Source organism: Tenrec ecaudatus, chromosome 16, assembly GCF_050624435.1.
Source record: "Tenrec ecaudatus isolate mTenEca1 chromosome 16, mTenEca1.hap1, whole genome shotgun sequence".
In the NCBI taxonomy this organism is placed as follows: domain Eukaryota; kingdom Metazoa; phylum Chordata; class Mammalia; order Afrosoricida; family Tenrecidae; genus Tenrec; species Tenrec ecaudatus.
Genome location: NC_134545.1, coordinates 60,471,646 through 60,485,594, shown reverse-complemented (window position 1 = coordinate 60,485,594; position 13,949 = coordinate 60,471,646). Strand labels below are relative to the sequence as shown.

The 13,949-nt window shown below is 40.5% G+C and overlaps 1 protein-coding gene across 1 annotated transcript in view; it reads left to right on the top strand.

The window, feature by feature from the left end:
* The window catches only part of CABCOCO1 (ciliary associated calcium binding coiled-coil 1), a 176,809-nt gene that overhangs the window by 144,937 nt on the left and 17,923 nt on the right, over positions 1-13,949 (top strand). The gene's annotated exons all lie outside the window — the stretch shown is intronic.

The window sequence follows — 13,949 nt, the reverse complement described above, 5'->3', positions numbered from 1 at the left end:
ATATATGGTAGAATGCACTTGGACTTGGCTGTCTTGCCCCTTGCAGACAATATCCATAGCCCAGACATCCCACAATGAGTGTCGTGAGAAATGTTAAGAGAGTGAAGTTACATTTTCAATGTAAGAACACATGACAAGTAATTCCAAGAGAAGATAATAGGTTTTCTGCACTCCTACAGTCCTTAAAACAAAGTGGGGGGAGCTGGAGGGGGGTCTAGAAGACTCTGTGAACAAAAATAGAGTGAATTTATCCAATTCTTTACTGCACTATTTAACCTCTGCTTTCTTAATCATATGCACAGCAGGGGAAAGGATGTGCTAAAACAATTCATGTGTCACGAACAAAGCAGCCACAGATTTTAGCTCAAAAATCACACTAGGAAAACCACCAGTTGGAAGTAAAGTAATAAGGCCAAATTTATTTTTTTAATTGAGTCTTGAGTTACAAGCAATCCTTTAATTACATTAATCAAACAGGCTTCCTCTCAGCAAATGATGAGGGAAATATATTTTTCTAACTTTAGCTAAACTTGCAGAAATTGTTGAGCATTATTTGGACATAAGAAAATAAACAACTCCCTTTTTTTCAAATTATCCATCTTTTCAGTGTAGTTCTAGGAAAAGATTGATAAACACGTATTTCTAGATATGACTGCTCTGAGATACTATAAATTGCATTTAAAATTTTAAGCGTTTACATTTAAATAGTTAAAACCTAAGTAACCCCCAAACTACATTTCATTATGTAGCTAGTAGACTGAGTCAGAATTGCCTCAAAGACCGTGAGTTTGGTTTGAGGCTGTGTAACCAAGGAACCCTGATGGCACACGGAGTTAAGTGTTAGCCTGACAGCCCATGTTATCTTCTTCATCTTTGTCCTGGAATGTTTGTTTGTTTGTTTGTTTTTCAATCTCTCTATGCTTTTGTACAGATCATTTCCTCTGACTGGCTGGGATTTGGGGCTCCCTATCCAACCTAATGGACTTGCTACCTCCTATTGATCCATGAGTCAACCTAAGGATCAGCCCCTCTTCAAGTGTGAACCTGGCCTCTTCCTCTCCAACCAGAGTAGATTGACTGCCCTTCCTCTATGTTCCAGTAACACCCTGAATATACTTCTAATATTTACTCCACTCTGCAGATGGCTCATGTGTCATCCTTACCAAATCCACCCCCTTTACCCTTGACTGGCCTCCTTGAAAGAAAGGTAAGGCCTATGTGCTGCCTCTCACTGGACCCCCGGCGTCTCGGGTGACGCTTGGCTTGTAGATGCATGTTTGGCTAGGATGGCTCAGACTCAGTTAAGGTACAAGGAAAATGAATGCATAAATGAGAGTTTTTAAAACAGAGTCTATTACATCGGGGTGTGTGGGGGGGGGAGAAAGAAAGAAAGCTTTAAGAGGGAGCTTGAATTTCTCCTAAACTTTGTAATATATACTGGACTTACAAGGAAGAAAAATACATGTTAGAACCCAAGTCAAGTGATTTGGGATAAGCTGTGAATTAGAAGTATAAAATCGTTACGGGAACTATAAGTTTTGTGAATTTGTCTATACGTTTGTTTGTCATTGTAAGTCATACTTCATTACATATTCAGTAAAATGATTCCTATTTTACAGGAATGGAGCTATGAGTGTATGTTAAGCATGTTTTCTTTGCCAATCTTTAAAAAGTTATTATCACCATGTAATTTACATTACATTCAAGCCACCAGGAAAGCAGCATCCTTTTCTTCGTTGTCATCAAGCATACCAGCAAAAAGTTATTTGATCTCACATTTCATCATTGAAATTTGTTTGAACAGACGATTTTCCCCAGATAACTAAGAGCAATCTTGACTCATGAGGACACAGAACTATTCCTTTCGTAGATGCCACTCCTGTTTGCACTGGCCTATCTGCCCTTCTCCCTCTAGGAGGCACTAAAGAGCCGGAGCTGCTCTTAGAAGCAGGTGGCTGTGGGCCTGTTACTCGCCACCACACAGCGACCGTAAACTAGGTCAGACCCCTTCTTCAAAAGAAGAAGAAAAGTAAAGCCATAGGAGAATGTGTAAGAAGATAGGATCGAATAAGACCAGCAATTCAATGAAAGTAAAGCAAAAATGTGACAACTCGTTGGGGAGGGAGGGGCTGTAGCACGAGTCTGCAGTTCTAAATGCTCGCCTGCGTTCTGCAGGCCGATATTTTAAGGAGGATCAGCCATTTGCTACTTTTTTCTTGGATTAAGGTCTAAGCCTTTGCAAGAGCAGCAGCATTTCAGTGCTATTCTTGTGTGTGTATAGTCAGTAATGTTTGTCAAGAGCTTTGGGAGGAAAGGACTATATAAATGTCAGTAGTTATTAATATTTGGATTTTTTATATTTAGCTATCAAATGTGTTTTCCATAATCCATGACCAGAGATCTATTTGTGCCCCTCCAACTATAAACATTTTAAGTAAAAATAACCCTAGACCAACAATTTTTTTCTCTTCTTTCTAATCAAGGCAATATTTATCAGAAACTAACAATTACCCTCAACTTCTTCAAGAGCCAAGTTTATTTTGACTTGTTTCTATGCTCCGAGTTTTTCCTCTGACTTTGAGTAATTATTATAAAGAATGGCTAGCTGAGAAATGGTCTCATGCCCACATACTGTACCCGCCTTTCCTTTATTATCCCTCTCTTTGTCTGGTTGAGCCTCAACTCATTCATCCTTGGGTAAAACGGCTGACTAAGGGGTCCGTTGCCTCATAGACTTGGAGTCATGGTGGCACGACGGTTACAGCGCTCAGCGGCCGAGCAGGAGGTTGGAGGTTGGTCTCACCAGCTGCTTGGTTGGTCTGCTTCAGTGGTGAAGATCTGCAGGCTTAGGAACCACGTGTGATAATTAATTACAGTGAGTTTATCCCCACAGACAGTTCTCTTAGTTCAATTGCAGTCATCTTCGTATTACAATTGAGTGTACCTGGATTTGTACCTCTTGCCTTCTAACTCCCCCTCCACACCCTTACCAATAATTCTAACTGCAATCTGAAGCCAAGAATCCTAACTGTAATATGTCTGACACATTTAATTAAACTGAAACCTAAACCTGACTGTGGAGGTGAACTTCTTCAACAAGTGGGCTGGTATAGTCTAAAATTTACTAGCTGAGACTCATAGAAAAAACATTTTTAATGTTTTTTGTTCCATTTTTCAATTTTTTTCTTAAATGATATTTCAACTCCATTTTCTTTGAAAGATCACAAGTGTTATAAGAGTGATGAGACCATTGAGTGACAACTGGTTCCCTGAGGTTCTCACTCAAATCCTAGGTTTGTTTTTTTATAAAAATGAAATCCGTTGGAAGGTTGCTAATCCGATGTCCCATCAAAGATGCGCTTGTGAACGATCATGCAAATCCCCGGGTTTGGCATCAACTCATAGGAATAGCAGCATAAAGGCGTCTCTAAACCCACGTCTGTTCTTTCTGTTCCAAGGGAGGCTGTTTGACTTTCACCTTTATAAGCACTGTGTTTCTCCTTAGTTTTAATACTAAAAACAATACATGCAATAATGAAATATTGTTTATATAAAAGGTTCCTCTTCTTAAAAACGCATCGAGACCCTGCTTTATAGAGCCCACGTTATGCTTTTTGGTGATTTAGAGGTGATGTGGTGATTTGGTGTGATTCATTACCACTCAGTTCTGAATCTTAATAATACAATGACTCACTGTGATTTTTACATTTCTTAAAGGGCAAGCTTGCTTAAAAATCACCGCAGTTGTTTTTACTGAGGTCATCTGAACTACGGTTCCCAGAATGCTCATGAAAAGGACATGCTTATGTGTTCTGACCAGCCGTAATCTGTCATGACTGGTGCCAGATCCACAGATTATGAATTCACTGTGTCCGCCTAGTGAATTGAAGCTTTGTTGTAGACCAGCTTGCTATGCAATTGTTTCCAGTTCATATACTATAAATCATCACTCTTTACATGACCATCAGCAGTTTCCATCTAGCATTCTAAGCATCCGTGTTTTGTCTTAATTGTGCTGCTGAATTCTGCACCTAGAACAGCGTGATATGACTGGTGCTGCTACTGGCTTAGAAAATAAATTTCACTGTCACTGGAACCTATTTAAGGAATATTCTATGTTCTCACTTTTTGTGTTGAGCTGGGGTTTTTATTATTTATGTTGAAATAATAGGAAATGAATTTAAATAGAAACACTTCTCATGTCTTATCTCTGCAAACAAAAAAACCAAAAAAAAAAAAACCAACATAATTTACAATAAATTAGCACAGCAGTTGTTAGTGCAGCTCAGCTTTATTTTGCAATTCTCACACCTAAACTCACAAGATGACACTTTTTCTGATAAGGTAATCTTTCTAAGGTAGTTCAGTAGGTGATTAAATCTGACAGATGCTACTGAGATGGTGGAATTCATAGATGCAACAGCAAGGCGCTTTTAAAAAATCTTGTTAAAATAATAAAATGTGTGATGGTCTACCAATAGGGGAAAAAATCAATCTGATAAAAGCCTACACCCATCATGATGTCATATTTCTGTGTCTGAAGCCAAGATAAAATTATTTTTACTAGTAAATAAATAACCCAATTATCATTTTTAATTGCAAGGAAATTATGTTTAGAATAAAGAATTACTGTAATGATATAATCTCCCTGATAATTTCTTTATGTTTCACATCATTTTTAAGCAGAATGAGAATAAAATGCTTCAATTATGAACAGACGTCAATGACCTAGACTGTGTCTTTTCATAACATTTTGGTAGTCGATACGTTCTCCAGACATGCCTGAAACACCAGCTCCTTCGAAGGTAAAGCCTTCCTCTTCTCCTGGGGCCGTGATGATAATCAGGTGGCTGATGTTTCCAACGACACTAGCGATCCAAAATATGTTCAGGCCTAATTGTAGATGGTATAATTAGATTAGCCCAATTAATACTGTGCCTTGGTTTTGCAGTGCATACTTATTACTTGAATGTTTTTAGCCCCGGTGGTTTCTTATTGCTAGCAGAAGAATTTCCAAACAGTAGCTCATTGTCCTTGCTTTTGATTACTCAAATGATGTTAGCCTTGTGAGAATCGATTGATAATACAATCTGTGGAAGCACTTATATTGCAGCATGAGTTGTTTTCTGATGTTCTTATCTGAACATCAGTTGCCTAACATACAGAGTTCATTTATAAATACCAGGAAGTTCCTTGAACGGAGTCAGTTCACATACTGTGCCCAATTCACTGACTTGAGCAGCAGCCCCTCATACTAAAGGTCATGGCCGTGTGAAAACCAGAACTGCCCTTCAGAGTTGTAGCGGCCCAAATCATTCCTCACTAGGTCACACCCCTGGTGCACCAGCTCCCCTGTGGCACCTACAGGACAGCTATTGAAGCTCTACCATTCCTCAATATTCCAGTCTTGTAGCCACAGCCGATTCATTTTGTAGGACTCTATCGAGCACGGACACCCTTTGAAAGCATCGACCCATTCGCTGGAAGGACTAGTTAAAGTCAAGTGCAAGGGCTGGGTGCCCAGATATTGAACGTTGTATTGGGAGTATGGAGTGGAAGGAATGGGGGGAAGTTGGGGGTTTGGCCCCCTTGTACACTAAAAGAGTATGAAATAAAGAGAGGCATAATGTATTGGCCACATGGGACCACAGTGGTTGCTCCCATTTATTGATTTATTAAGCTAATGTATTGCTCTTCTCCTACTTTGTATGTCCCTGGATGGCGAGGACAGTGACCGTGTTTGGTTTGCTAATCACAAGGTTTCCAGGAAGGGTGAAGGGCCACATCTCCCCAGAGGCACCTCTGCCGAAGGCTGGAACCCCAAACCAACTCTTGAACACCCTGAGTGCATTGCTGCTCTCTTAGTGCCCGCGGGTGTCACTGCGATGGGGTCAACTCATTGCCACCGGTATCAGTGAACTGGGGGACAACACAGATGAGGTCCCTGTCCCCAGAGAGCTTCCATTGAAGTATTGTTGTAGATATCACTAGATGGCATAAGAATCTGAAACATAGACAACAACACACAAGCCTTACCCTTTTTAGCTCCAATGTAATCCCAATAAAAGCCCATGTTCTCCCCCATCTTCTGGAAAAGGACACAGGGGCTCTTGCTGCTGAACCATGGTAATGATACATCTGTAGAGTGGTGGAGTGATGTCCTTTACTTGTGAGCATTTCAGTATTTCAATATAGCCGTTGACCTAGCTCTATTTTGCACCAGGAATTTAAGAATAATACTTGTGTTAGGGGTTTTAAGATAATAATTGTGGGCATTCTCTGTCTCCCATTTAAAAAAAAAAATGATTCAAACCCATGGAAATGGTTAGGCCAGAAGCAGCACGGCAGTGCCTGTAGGACGGTTTTTGAGGTAAAGTCTCCCTTTTGAGTGGCATTCCCATGTGACTGGGTCTCTCCACTGTGCACAGCACTACAATTCATTTTATTAAATGGATGGAACCGATCAGAAATAATAGTCACAGGATGGACAATAAAACTGCTGCACAACAGAATTAATATCTTATTCACCCAGGTTTGACTTTTAAAATTATATCAGCCATGAAAATTATTTCAGTGTCTTCCGTCGTGAGTAACCGTGCTATATTTAATTTTAATCATTAAATGGTAAAAATAATAAAAGCCACCAAAATAGTCTGTAGTCAATTTTCTGATAAAGTAAATTTGTTTCTCCCCACTATTTGTGATTTAAATGGCCTCCAGAAAGTTTTTTGGGAACTCGGTGTTAATTAGAAATATGGAAATGGGCTTAAAGCCCATTACAGCAGCACTCGGGGGAGAGACTAACACGAGAGTTTGTTCACCAGTCGGGCCTGTTTCTCGTTGTGCTTCTTGCCCGTTTAGGTTATTGGTTGTTTTCCTGGATGCCTGTTCCCAGCAAAAACTGGGATTTCAATGAAAACAGTCATTACAATTACAACAAAAAGGACAAATTGCTATTTGAGCAGGGACAGGACATTTTAGTCACCAAACCAAACCGACGCTCCTATACTTTCCTATTTAATAACACAAATGGATTAAGCATGCTGCTAGATTTCCTTATAAATTCAATGCCTTTTATAGCTTGCTGTTTTTAATAAATGAATAAATACTCACTCATCCATCCCTTACCTGTGTGTACGTGGGTGGAGCATAGCATTGTGAGGAGCCAATGGCCACGTTCTCTTCAGGAAATTAGGTTTTCAACTGTATACGCTCTCAAGGCCCCTTGAGTGAGTCATTTCACTCTTCAGCACCTGTGTCTCCATCTCCACATCAGAGATAAGCATTTGGGGGGAGGAACTAGTAAGACTCCGTGGGCTTCCTTTTGCCCCTAAGCATGAGGTGCCTGGGCTTTAGAGTCAAGAAGAACTGAATTCAAGTTGTGACGGAATTCCCTGTTGTCTAGTGATAGGACGTTGACCCAATGACTCAGTCTCTGAGCTTCAGATGGCTCATCTCTAAAACGGGGTCAAGGAAACATCTCCTCCCAACAGAGGGCGAGCTGAAAGACACTTGCAGGGTGGTTTCTAGTTAGCCCCTGCGAAGGAAGGAAGCGTGGAGTGAATTCCCATGCAAAGAGGGCTGCTCTTTTCCCCTGACCATCATCATCACCTTCATCAGCAGCTCTTTTCCTGTAGGCTGATCAGTGCTGCCCTCAGCCTTCCCCCTCACAGCTGTGGACCCCTGCACCTTCACCTCCAGGAAAGCAGAGGGAGCCTGGGTCCCTGGAGGCCAATGCAGCAGTTCCCGGGGTACTTTCCTGGGGTGACTTCCATCAGGACCAAATGGGAGCAGTGGTATCCTGGGGGACTCTGTAGGTGTTTAAAGTACAAAGTGTCCATAAAACAATCTGTCAGTTTAAAAACCCAGTCAAGTCAGGGAGAAGCTGTTGGATTGTTCGGCATTGTGGGAATCCAGCAAATGCTCACTCTAGAATGTGTGGTAGCTGCGAATGCAAGAACCACACGAATGCAACAAGGACCTCATTAGATTTGGTTTTCCAAGGGTTATCAGCGTTGAGACAAACTTCCTCAACTTAATTTTTGCTCCGCAAATAAACTGGCCAGGGCCTGGACATTTGTAAATGAATAGGTACCGTAATGCAAGGGTGGGGAACTTTTTTTCTGCCAAGAACATTTGGGTATTCATCACATCATCCCTGGGCCATTCAAAATTATTTATCAACGTTAAATGTAGCCAGTTATAATTGGTCAGACATTTAATTAACCCACCCTTCATTGATGGCTAAAATGGCTTCTCTTTGGCGAGGCGTGCGATGCTTGCTAGGATTGATGATTTCCTAGGCCTTACATGACCAAAAGGCCGGAGTGTGATTGCCCTGTAATGGAGTCCTCCACATCGACTCTACCCAACCTGAGCCAGGCACCCTCAGAGAAATTAAGACAGGGCTCCTCCCCTTAGGTGGTTTCAGCAAAATATCAGAACAGCACTCATAAACGGTTGTGATTCAAGATCGAAATGCGACAAACACCAAACAAGAGAAGCAAACAAAACAATCTGAGAAAATAAGTGAGATCAAGAAACACTTTACAGAGGACGTGGCCCAATGGACCGCCTGAGTTTATGGAGTGTTGCTGGGTAGATAATGAGGAAGAAGAGTACTCTCAACAGAAGGAGATATATATATCTATATATAGATATATATATCGTCAGTCACAGAGAGAGAGAAACTTTCTACTGCAGAAGCCTTGCCTGTGTGTGTGTGTGTGTGTGTGTGTGTATGTGTGTGTGTGTGTGTGTGTATTTTAACCCCACATGCATGGCCATCAAGTCAATGCCTACTCATAGCGATCCTCCTGTAAGTTTCAGACACTGTAACTTTTCATAGGAGTAGAAACTCTGTCTTTCTCCTTTGGAGAGGCTGGTGGTTTCAAACTGTCGACCACTTAGATCACAGCACACCACACAGCCACTATGCCACCAGGATGTGTGTGTGTGTGCCACCGCCAAGTATATGCATATGGCAGCTGTTATACCTTGGTACATTGGGCTGCAAACTGCAAGGTCAGCAGTTTGAAATCAGCAAGTGCTGTGAAGTAAAAAGATGAGACTTTCCACTTTAATGAAGAGGTACCGTCTCAGAAACCCATAGGGGAAATTCTACCCTATATTACAGATTCATTATAAATCAGAATCAACTTCATGACAATGAAGTTGGTTTGGGTATTGGTATAAAGATTTATTAAGCACCCTCTCTGTTCTATATTGAGAAAGAGTGAGTAGTTGACTGTGGCTGGGGTTTGATTTCTGTGAAAACACCTTGGATTTGAAAGGAATGGGTTGGGTACTGTCATGAAAAACAGGGAACAAGTATGGCCGACACTATGAAAGTGTCCCCAAAGAACTTCCCTGCTGATTTAACGTAAGAGACTGGGAACAATGGAAGACAACTACAAGGTTTGAGCCTGATAACTGAGAAGTTGGTATGTCACTGAGAGAGAAAGACAAAGGAGAAGGAGTCGGTTTGGCCCAGGGAAGAATTAAGTGGAATAATTAGACAGGCTGCAGCCTGTCATAGATTCCAGTAAGCACTGAGCATGTAATCCAAATATTCTTCTACATCGTGGCAGGAAAATACTTAATCTGGGGATCTGCACAGACCAGTGCCTCTGAGTCTTGTATAAATAGAGAGAAAGCCACATGAGACTTAGGATCAGAGGGTAGAACATCTGCAACTTGACTAAAGATGACCGAGTCCAGCCTCCTAATTTTACAAATGAGGAAACCATGTCTTGGACATCCATTCTACCGAGAGGCAGAGCCAATCCAGGGCTCTGACTACACATTAAAGGGAAATGTCCCAATTTCGAGAACATTTGAGTCTGGAATAAAGATACTACCTAACCTCTTCAGGGTTACAGTTGTTGTTTTGGTTGGTTTGTTTTTAGCTAACCTGGTCTGGTTTACAGATTGTAGGTGAAAGGTCTGTCTTGAGAACTACACTAGCATGATTTATCCACTGTAGGCGAAAGGTCTTTTTTTGAGAATTGTCCACACCAGCAATTTTGTAGCTCATTTCCACGAATTCAGATTCCATGTAAAATAAAAGCCCAGGAAGTCTCAAACACCGAGTTATTCCTTTGAAGGAAAAATAAAATTCCCTTTCAGCAAATGAAATAATAACGACCACCCCCACCATCCATGTATGGGATGAGAGCCTGCCCCCCTTGGGAGGAATGACTTGGGTGCTTCCTAAAACTCCAGTTTCTTGATGACCAGGCAAGCACAAGAGACTAATTGCTAACAGTTTCGTCCAAAGCAAAAAGAAAAACAATTTTGCCCTATCTCACCAAAGAAAAGTGTCTGATACAGTTTTTTTTTAAATCTTTATTGAATATTTTTTAAAGCAGGGGCGGGGGAGGTTAAAGGGAGCTGAGCAGAAGAGAAATATTTATAACTGTGACAAGGTTTCCTTGTAATAATTTATGAGCCAACGGGAGAAAAAGGAAGCACACAAACTATGAATAAAATATCCCAAATATAAACACTCTGCCATTTTGCAAATTTTCTTTAGTTAAAACTGTAGGGTGAGGTTGACTAAAGTAAATGACTACATTTTCATGGTCTCTTATTTCCTTGATGTTAAGGGTTACCAACTGATTTACAACTTCCTGTGTTGTTTTTTAAATCTATATTTGTCAGCACATTTTTAATGTCAGATTACTTAAAATAGACATCTTGGGTCTACGAGGTCAGGAATAACAATATGACGTTGACTTCTCTGAAGATTTCATAGCACATTACCAACACTCAAGCTTGGCCCATAAAGCTTTGGGTTTTTAAATGAAATCAATTCCAATATGGTTCTAAGAAGTAGTTTTGGGGTTTTGTGTGTGTTCTTTTTCTTTCCAGCAGATGATTTCAGTACTGAAATGCAGCTCAATCAGTATGCTTTGAAGTTAAGTAAATCATATATATAGCTTTATCCAAATGGCTCAGCCTCCTCTTATTCAGGTAGTTTAAACTGTCAAAATTACAGGAAGTCTATGAAAAAAAGAAAAAAGGGCAGAAAGAAAGATTAGTGCCAAGGACCTCAGGTTCTTCCATTGTAGTTTCTGTTCTAAACATTATGATTTATTATCTCATATGATTTCGGCAAATGACGGATACTTACTCAAAAATAGTATCCTCAAATATGGAGGCCAGGAAATGGTTTTATCTTTGTGTAATCTATCGTTAACTGTAATTAAAATGTAATATATGTAGAATCAGGTTTTTATTTGATACATTTCAAAACAGTATCCCACAAAGGAATTGCATCACTCATCTTTATTATTTTAACTAGCGGATGCTTGTGTTTTAATTTAAAACTCCTTAAAGAGAATTTGGAGTATCTCCTCAATTTTAAATATTAAAATCCTGAAATGTAAGTAGAACTTCCGAGATGAGCCCCCAAACCATTAACCCGTGACTAGAGCTCTTTGAAATACGTTATACTTGGTTCAAAGGTAAGTCTTTTAGAACATAACCCCGTAAGCAGAACAAATACGTTCTGAGTCACTCCTAGGTGATATTTTTGTAAAGCACTGAGTGTGTATTTTCTAGAGAATTATCCTGGAACTGTATTTCCTTCCCTCACGCTGAGGATGTTACAGGGGAGGTCAATTTAAGAATCTGAAGTACAGTGCTGGATCTAGTCATTTCAACAGCTTTGGCATGTCATTGTTTATAAGAAATGTGTGGTTAAAGTTAGCCCGGACAAAATTTGTTTAAGGGGGTTTAATCCTGGCAACCATAAGCCTCACATCACACTGAGGGGGAAAACAAAAACTATTAAGGGAGCGATAAATTGGGGGAGGGGCAAATTTCCTAATCTGAAATTTCGGTGTAAACACTTTTCTATGTAGACCGTGCCACATAACTACCTAGCTCTGACATGCTGTCTCGGTCTGAAAAGAGAATTTGCCTGGGTCCAAGGAGTTCTTCAAGTAAGACGACTGTTCTCGTTCTCCAGCGCTACCTACCATAAGAGAAATACCACGAGCGGCGGCTCGGACCTACAGAATTTATTTTCTCGCAGTTGAGGAAGCTAGAAGTACAAATTCAGGTCACCAACTGCAGCACAAGCCGTCTCTCTGGTACAGGCGGTGGGGAAAGGTCTTTGTCTCCCTCCAGCATCTGTAGACTGGCGGTCCCTTGGAGAGCTCCGTGTGTGTGTCTTGGCGCCCTGTCCGCACTTGGGTCTAGGAGATTCTCAGCACAGGGATCCTGTGAGGGCTGAAAGGAGGCCTTCTACACTTAGCTGTTCTTCCTTGAGGGTAGAGGGTTCCTTGATCTCCGCTCACTTCTCGTTCCTTTTAATTTTTGATAAAAGGTGATACAGGCCACACACACCCAGGGAAGCGTCCCTTCCACCAGAGCAGCGCTGTGACTTGGGGAAGGAAGTTGCAAGCCACCATTCTCCCCTTATAGTCAACTGTCGGATCACATTGTGGGCGAGGAAAACATCATTACATAACTGCCAAATTATAGCATTACATAACTGCCAAGCCACTGAGAATCGTGGCTGAATCAGGCACACCGTTCAATCCATGGCAATGGCATTGGACATCTGTTTTATGTTTTAAAGGCTGTGACCATACAGGAAAATGAGAGGTCCTTATTAACAAATTATTTTGAGTTAATTGCAATACTTGGGCAATATTTACAACACAGAGGAGTGTCCGCAAGAGATGTACTCCCGTCTATTCCAATGTTGGCACGATAAAGAGGATACTTTCAATAGTAGTAGTAATCATCATAAATAATGATAATAATAATAATCAATCTCAGGGTTTAGCGATGACTCCACTTGGAATAACTCCCAGCATTCCCATTTATATTATCTAATTTGTGTTTGTAATAATTTGATGAAGTACCCAGGTAGCAATTATCATTATCCTCCTTTTACAAATACCTAAACTGAGGTCTAGGAATCTTCTTAGCATGACACAATTAGGAATAGAGCCAAGACTAGAGCCCATAATTCCGTTCCATCTTCTTGATTATTGCCATCCTTAGGAACTATCTGGGAATCCAAAGGACTGTTGTAACTCAGGAAATATTTTGCACCACAGCCAAATCAAAACATTTTTCTTTTCTTCTCTGTTAAACCGCACCACTTTATGAGAAGTTACTGTCTTTAGGATTCATTAGCGAAGGTCTCATTGTCTGAGGTCGTTAAAATAGACGGACTCAGATTACTTTGCAAATTGAGCCGTTGGCAGAAGTATACTTCAAAATACTAAGATGTCTCAAATACTCTCGAATCAGTTTCTTTAATGATCTACCGTTTTTCTTTTTTCTTTTTCTTCTTAATTTTCATTCCCAAGTTAAACAAGATAGAATCAAGCTACGTAAATAAAAATGGACACAAGGTGTTAATGGGAGTGTCCTAGCCAGACTTCAAATCGGTGCCCTGTGGCACACCAACTTCATTTCCTTGTTGCAGCTTCAGCTAGAATGGAGAATCTTCATTTCCTGCCCTAACTTGTTGTGCTGTGTGACCATTCAATGTTTGGGTGATTAGCATGCGTGGCTCTGATGGCCTCCAAGCTCTATTAAGTTACAAATGCTCAAACTACCAGTAGGCAGTGAATAAAAATAGAAGTTGCTATTAGATGTCTATTCATACCCTGCAGAAGCCTGGCAACATTTTGAACCTTTTCAAAATGTAAATACTGCATATTAAGCATAGAAAAGAAAATTAATGTGCTGCATTTGCAAATTTATTTCCAAGTCAAAAATGTGGAGGGGGAGGAGGTTTCTTGTAACAAAATTGATCGTCTGCATTCACAATATGTATTAAGAAGTTTGCAATGGTTCCACGAAAGAAAAAAATACTTTAGAAGGGGATTAGCTGAAGGTTCTCTGATAATCTTGGGTTTTAAATTTCCTCTTTTCGTTTTAAAGTTTATGACCGCACTATGACATGAGCAGAGCTTACTGCA